General features: G+C 46.9%; 1 protein-coding gene across 6 annotated transcripts in view; it reads left to right on the top strand.

The window, feature by feature from the left end:
- The window catches only part of LOC129699284 (1-phosphatidylinositol 4,5-bisphosphate phosphodiesterase beta-4), a 524489-nt gene that overhangs the window by 82225 nt on the left and 436264 nt on the right, over positions 1–6000 (top strand). Inside the window, exon 3 of one of the 6 annotated variants that reach the window (XM_055638942.1) lies at positions 4296–4421. The exons of the other annotated variants lie outside the window; for them this stretch is intronic. The gene's annotated coding sequence lies outside the window, so the exon portion shown is untranslated. The remainder of the gene's footprint in view (positions 1–4295; positions 4422–6000) is intronic. 6 annotated transcript variants of the gene reach the window in all.

The following is a 6000-nucleotide window of genomic DNA, read 5'->3' as shown; positions in this document are numbered from 1 at the left end:
CTGCCAGAGTGAGGCCAACCGCATATCGGAGGAACTGCACCTTGTATTTTGCTTGGGCAGCTTACACCCCAGTGGTATCAGTGTTGATTTCTTCAATTGCAAATCACTTTAATAGGAATCTGAGGGGTAACGTTTTCACACAGAGGATGGCGGGTGTATGGAACGAGCTGCCGGAGGAGGTAGTTGAGGCTGTGACTATCCCAACGTTTAAGAAACAGTTGGACCGGTGCATGGATAGGACGGGTTTGGAGGGATATGGGCCAAACGCGGGCAGGTGGGACTAGTGTAGCTGGGACATTGTTGGCTGGTGTGGGCAAGTTGGGCCTCTATGACTCCTACATTCCTTTTCCCACTCTCTTCTCTCTCTCCCCCCTCCCACAACCTAGTTGCCCGACTAGTTCCACTGCTCACATCTTTGTATCCCTCTTGTTATCACACCTTCCCCAGCCAACAATGGACCATTGTGGGCTCCACCCTTCCCGAGGCCATCTGTTGTCAGCCCTGTCCTGGCCTTCTCTACCTTGGTGCAAGGTAAAGCCAGCAATGTCCGGTCAAGGAGTTGGAACTTCAGATAACCCTTGCTTTCTCCCTCCTTCCCCTCCCCATTCCCAATTCCCCCACTAATCTTACTGTCTCCGCCCACTTTGTATCTTTGTCCCACCCCCTCCCCCGGACATCAGTCTGAAGAAGGGTCTCGACCCGAAACGTCACCCATTCCTTCTCTCCATAGATGCTGCCTGACCCGCTCAGTTACTCCAGCATTGTGTGTGTCGAAGTCCGGTCGAGGTTAGTCCGATGGACATCGAATGGGTGGATCGCAGCTCAGCACTGCTCTCTAGTTGTGGTGGAGGAGTCCTGAACTACTATCTACCTCATTGGTGACCCTCGGTCCGAATGTAATCGCGTATTGTCTTTCCGCTGACTGTATAGCGCGCAGCAAAAGGCTTTTCGCTGTACCTCGGTACACGTGACAATAAACTAAGCTGAACTGACCCGAAACGTCACCTACAGCTGCCCCCCGATTTACGACACTTCCACATACGATATTTCGACTTTGCGATCCGCAAACGCTCGGCAATGGCGGCAAGTCGCACGCAACTCCCAGTCACGTGATAGCCATGTATTAAATGCGTTTTGGACTTGTGATATTTTCGGTTTACGATGGCTTTATCGGAACGCTGGGGAGCCGCTGTATTTAATTTCTCCAGAGATGCTGCCTGTCCCGCTGAGTTACTCCAGCATTATGTGCCAATTGCCAGTTTAAACCGGCATCTGTGGTTCTGACCTACACGTGTAGGGAGGTTTGGCTGCCCCCACTGTGTGCGTTAAGGTCCCGAAAACTAACTGTGTAAATGCATATTTCCAAGCACATCAAACAATTTCTGAGACATGCAGCCTGTTTCCGTGCTGTATCTCAAGTTTGCGTTCCCATTTATTGCCACATGCACCAGTTAAGGTAGAGTGGTATTAGATTTACCATGCAGCTATACAATCAAACGGAGCACAATACACAATAGAGTCCAACATGAATATCCACCACAGTGGGATCAACATTCATGTGGTGGAAAGCAATAAAGTTCAGTCCTCCTCCTTTGTTCATCCGTGGTCGGGGCAATGAATCCTCCGCAGTCGCTGCTGTGGACGGCCCGATGTACAGGCCCTCTCGTCGGGATGATCGAAAATCCGACATCGGGACGGGCGGACACTCCTCGGCTTGGAGGTCCCGTCCATCTCTAAACTAAACTTAACTAAAGAATTGTTATTCAACCTTGCTTGGTTCTCACCCACTCACTCACTCACTCACTCACTCACTCACTCACTCACTCACTCACTCACCCACCCAGTTCCTATCTGCTAAACATCAGTCTGAGGAACGGCTCCAACCTGAAACGTCGCCCCTCCTTGTTCTCCAGAGATGCTCCAAAGAAGATATGAGGTTGCTTTGGCAAGTAAGGTAAAAGTAAATCCGAAGGGTTTCTACCGCTATATTAATAGCAAAAGGATAACGAGGGATAAAATTGGTCCATTAGAGAGTCAGAGTGGACAACAATCTGCAGAGCCAAAAGAGATGGGGAAGATATTGAACAGTTTCTTTTCTTCGGTATTCACCAAGGAGAAGGATATTGAATTATGTGAGGTAAGGGAAACAAGTAGAGTAGCTATGGAAACTATGAGGATCAAAGAAGAGGAAGTACTGACACTTTTGAGAAATATAAAAGTGGATAAGTCTCCAGGTCCGGACAGGATATTCCCTAGGACATTGAGGGAAGTTAGTGTAGAAATAGCAGGGGCTATGGCAGAAATATTTCAAATGTCATTAGAAACGGGAATAGTGCCGGAGGATTGGCGTACTGCGCATGTTGTTCCATTGTTTAAAAAGGGGTCTAAGAGTAAACCTAGCAATTATAGACCTGTTAGTTTGACGCCAATGGTGGGCAAATTAATGGAAAGAATACTTAGAGATAATATATATAAGCATCTGGATAAACAGGGTCTGATTAGGAACAGTCAACATGGATTTGTGCCTGGAAGGTCATGTTTAACTAATCTTCTTGAATTTTTTGAAGATGTTAGTCGGGAAATTGATGAGAGTAAAGCAGTGGATGTTGTGTATATGGACTTCAGTAAGGCCTTTGACAAGGTTCCTCATGGAAGGTTGGTTAAGAAGGTTCAATGGTTGGGTATTAATGGTGGAGTAGCAAGATGGATTCAACAGTGGCTGAATGGGAGATGCCAGAGAGTAATGGTGGATGGTTGTTTGTCAGGTTGGAGGCCAGTGACGAGTGGGGTGCCACAGGGATCTGTGTTGGGTCCACTGTTGTTTGTCATGTACATCAATGATCTGGATGATGGTGTGGTAAATTGGATTAGTAAGTATGCAGATGATACTAAGATAGGTGGGGTTGCGGGTAATGAAGTAGAGTTTCAAAGTCTACAGAGAGATTTATGCCAGTTGGAAGAGTGGGCTGAAAGATGGCAGATGGAGTTTAATGCTGATAAGTGTGAGGTGCTACATCTTGGCAGGACAAATCAAAATAGGACGTACATGGTAAATGGTAGGGAATTGAAAAATGTAGGTGAACAGAGGGATCTGGGAATAACTGTGCACAGTTCCCTGAAAGTGGAATCTCATGTAGATAGGGTGGTAAAGAAAGCTTTTGGTGTGCTGGCCTTTATAAATCAGAGCACTGAGTATAGAAGTTGGGATGTAATGTTAAAATTATACAAGGCATTGGTGAGGCCAATTCTGGAGTATGGTGTACAATTTTGGTCGCCTAATTATAGGAAGGATGTCAACAAAATAGAGAGAGTACAGAGGAGATTTACTAGAATGTTGCCTGGGTTTCAGCAACTAAGTTACAGAGAAAGGTTGAACAAGTTGGGGCTTTATTCTTTGGAGCGCAGAAGGTTAAGGGGGGACTTGATAGAGGTTTTTAAAATGATGAGAGAGATAGACTGAGTTGACGTGGAAAAGCTTTTCCCACTGAGAGTAGGGAAGATTCAAACAAGAGGACATGACTTCAGAATCAAGGGACTGAAGTTTAGGGGTAACATGAGGGGGAACTTCTTTACTCAGAGAGTGGTAGCGGTGTGGAATGAGCTTCCAGTGAAGGTGGTGGAGGCAGGTTCGTTTTTATCATTTAAAAATAAATTGGATAGTTATAGGGATGGAATGGGAATGGAGGGTTATGGTCTGAGCGCAGGTATATGGGACTAGGGAGAATATGTGTTCGGCACGGACTAGAAGGGTCGAGATGGCCTGTTTCCGTGCTGTAATTGTTATATGGTTTATATGCTGCCTGACACAGTTAAGGGTCTGTCCCACTTGGCCGTTATTTGCGCGTCATTTCCGCGACATCATTTACGTGTCGCGCTCGTGTCGTGATGCGCGCATGGTACGTGGTGGCGTAGGCAGTGACGCACGGTCGCGTGTGGCGCCCCACGATTTTGGGATTCGCAAAATCTTCGCCCGCCACCTGCGTGACGCACAAACGACGCCCAGGTGGGACAGGCCCTTTACTCCAACACTTTTTTTGCTAAAATCACATCCTTTCCACAACCTCCTGCTTCAACGAAAAGTCTTGGTTTCGCTGTTCGATGCCTGGCAGCAAGAAGTGCCTAATTTTACATACTCCCAAGTGAGGTCGTATAATGAACCTTACACTTAAATCAATTAAATCCATTGGGTGCATAGACTTGGCACGGTTAGTCAGCTTGCCTTTGGCCAATCCTAGCGAAGCAATTAAGTATTCCTAATGCAGCCTGCTCATTAATGGGTGGCCATTTATCAACAGCTCCCTGCCTCCAGCGCACTAAGTGATATACTTTTCATGGAGTTTTCTCAGCAAATACTTGGAACATTTTTGTGCCGTTGAGATCAAATGTGTCCACAACTGAGAGGGGAGCGGGGAGAAGAGGGGGTGAGTAGAGTTACGTTGAACGTCGAGAACGGTTTCCGTCAACGATTTTTCTCGGCTTTGTAAAATTGTAAATTGTCCCCAGTGTGTAGGATAGTCTTAGTGGGTGGTGAATGTTGGCCAGCCGCGGGGAGACAAAAATGCTGGGGAAACTCAGCGGGTGAGGCAGCAGAGAGTCTGTGGAATTCTCTGCCTCAGAGGGCGGTGGAGGCCGGTTCTCTGGATGCTTTCAAGAGAGAGCTAGATAGGGCTCTTAAAGATAGCGGAGTCAGGCGATATGGGGAGAAGGCAGGAACGGGGTACTGATTGTGGACGATCAGCCATGATCACATTGAATGGCGGTGCTGGCTCAAAGGGCCGGATGGCCTACTCCTGCACCTATTGTCTATTGTCTATTTATGGAGCGAAGGAATAGGTGACGTTTCGGGTCGAGACCCTTCTCCAACCGTGGACTTGATGGGCCGAAGGGCCTGTTTCCATGCTATGTCTTTAAACTAAACTAAAGGTCGAGAGGGGATCTTGTTGAAATGTATAAAATTGTTAAGGGCTTTGACACGCTAGAGGCAGGAAACATGTTCCCGATGTTGGGGGAATCCAGAACCAGGGGCCACAGTTTAAGAATAAGGAGTAAGCCATTTAAAATGTAGACGAGGAAACACTTTTTCTCACAGAGAGTGGTTAGTCTGTGGAATTCTCTGCCTCAGAGGGTGGTGGAGGCCGGTTCTTTGGATGCTTTGAAAAGAGAGCTAGATAGGACTCTTAAAAATATCGGAGTCAGGGGATATGGGGAGAAGGCAGGAACGCGGTACTGACTGGAGATGATCAGCCATGATCACATTGAATGGCGGTGCTGGCTCGAAGGGCCGAATGGCCTACTCCTGCGTCTATTGTCGTGATTGATACAAGCTGAGCGTAATTTACTGTGCTTTGATTCTTGGATGGGACATCCTGGTCGGCACGGGCAAGATGGGCTGAAGGGCCTGTTTCTGTGCTGTGTGACACTGTGAATATATACAGTCTAGACATAAACCCTATTTCTCGGATTGTTGTGTTCGAGAACAGACTTGCTGTTGTAGTGATTTACGCATTTGATCCTTCGAGTTATTTGGAATATAAATCTCCAGTGACACCTCACCTCTTTAGTTTCCTTCATAATAAAATGTGAAACCTCATTCTTTGACAGAAATGTATTTCTCCAACGATATGTCTGTTTGGGGAAAATTTATTAGCGTTACTTTTCTTCTGGTCATTCTCACTGTTGCCTGTCCTTCTGGTTTGGATATCTGTCCAGATTTCGAGATGCTGCCTGACCCGCTGAGTTAGCCATGATCACAGTGAATGGCGATGCTAGCTCGAAGGCCCACTCCTGCACCTATAGCCTCTTGTCTGTTGTCTCTCCAGCACTTTGTGTCGATATTTGATATAAACCACTATCTACACAGTCATAGGTGCAGGATTAGGCCATTCGGCCCATTGAGTCTACTCCGCCGTTCAATCACGGCTGATCTATCTCTCCCTCCTAACCCCATCCTCCTCCCTAAAACATATTTAAAAAATTGTGCCGCAAAATGCCGTAGTAGCT

The sequence above is a fragment of the Leucoraja erinacea genome, chromosome 8, assembly GCF_028641065.1.
Source record: "Leucoraja erinacea ecotype New England chromosome 8, Leri_hhj_1, whole genome shotgun sequence".
In the NCBI taxonomy this organism is placed as follows: Eukaryota; Metazoa; Chordata; class Chondrichthyes; order Rajiformes; family Rajidae; genus Leucoraja; species Leucoraja erinaceus.
Note: the sequence above shows the minus strand (reverse complement) of the source record. Positions and strands in the feature narration are given on the sequence as shown.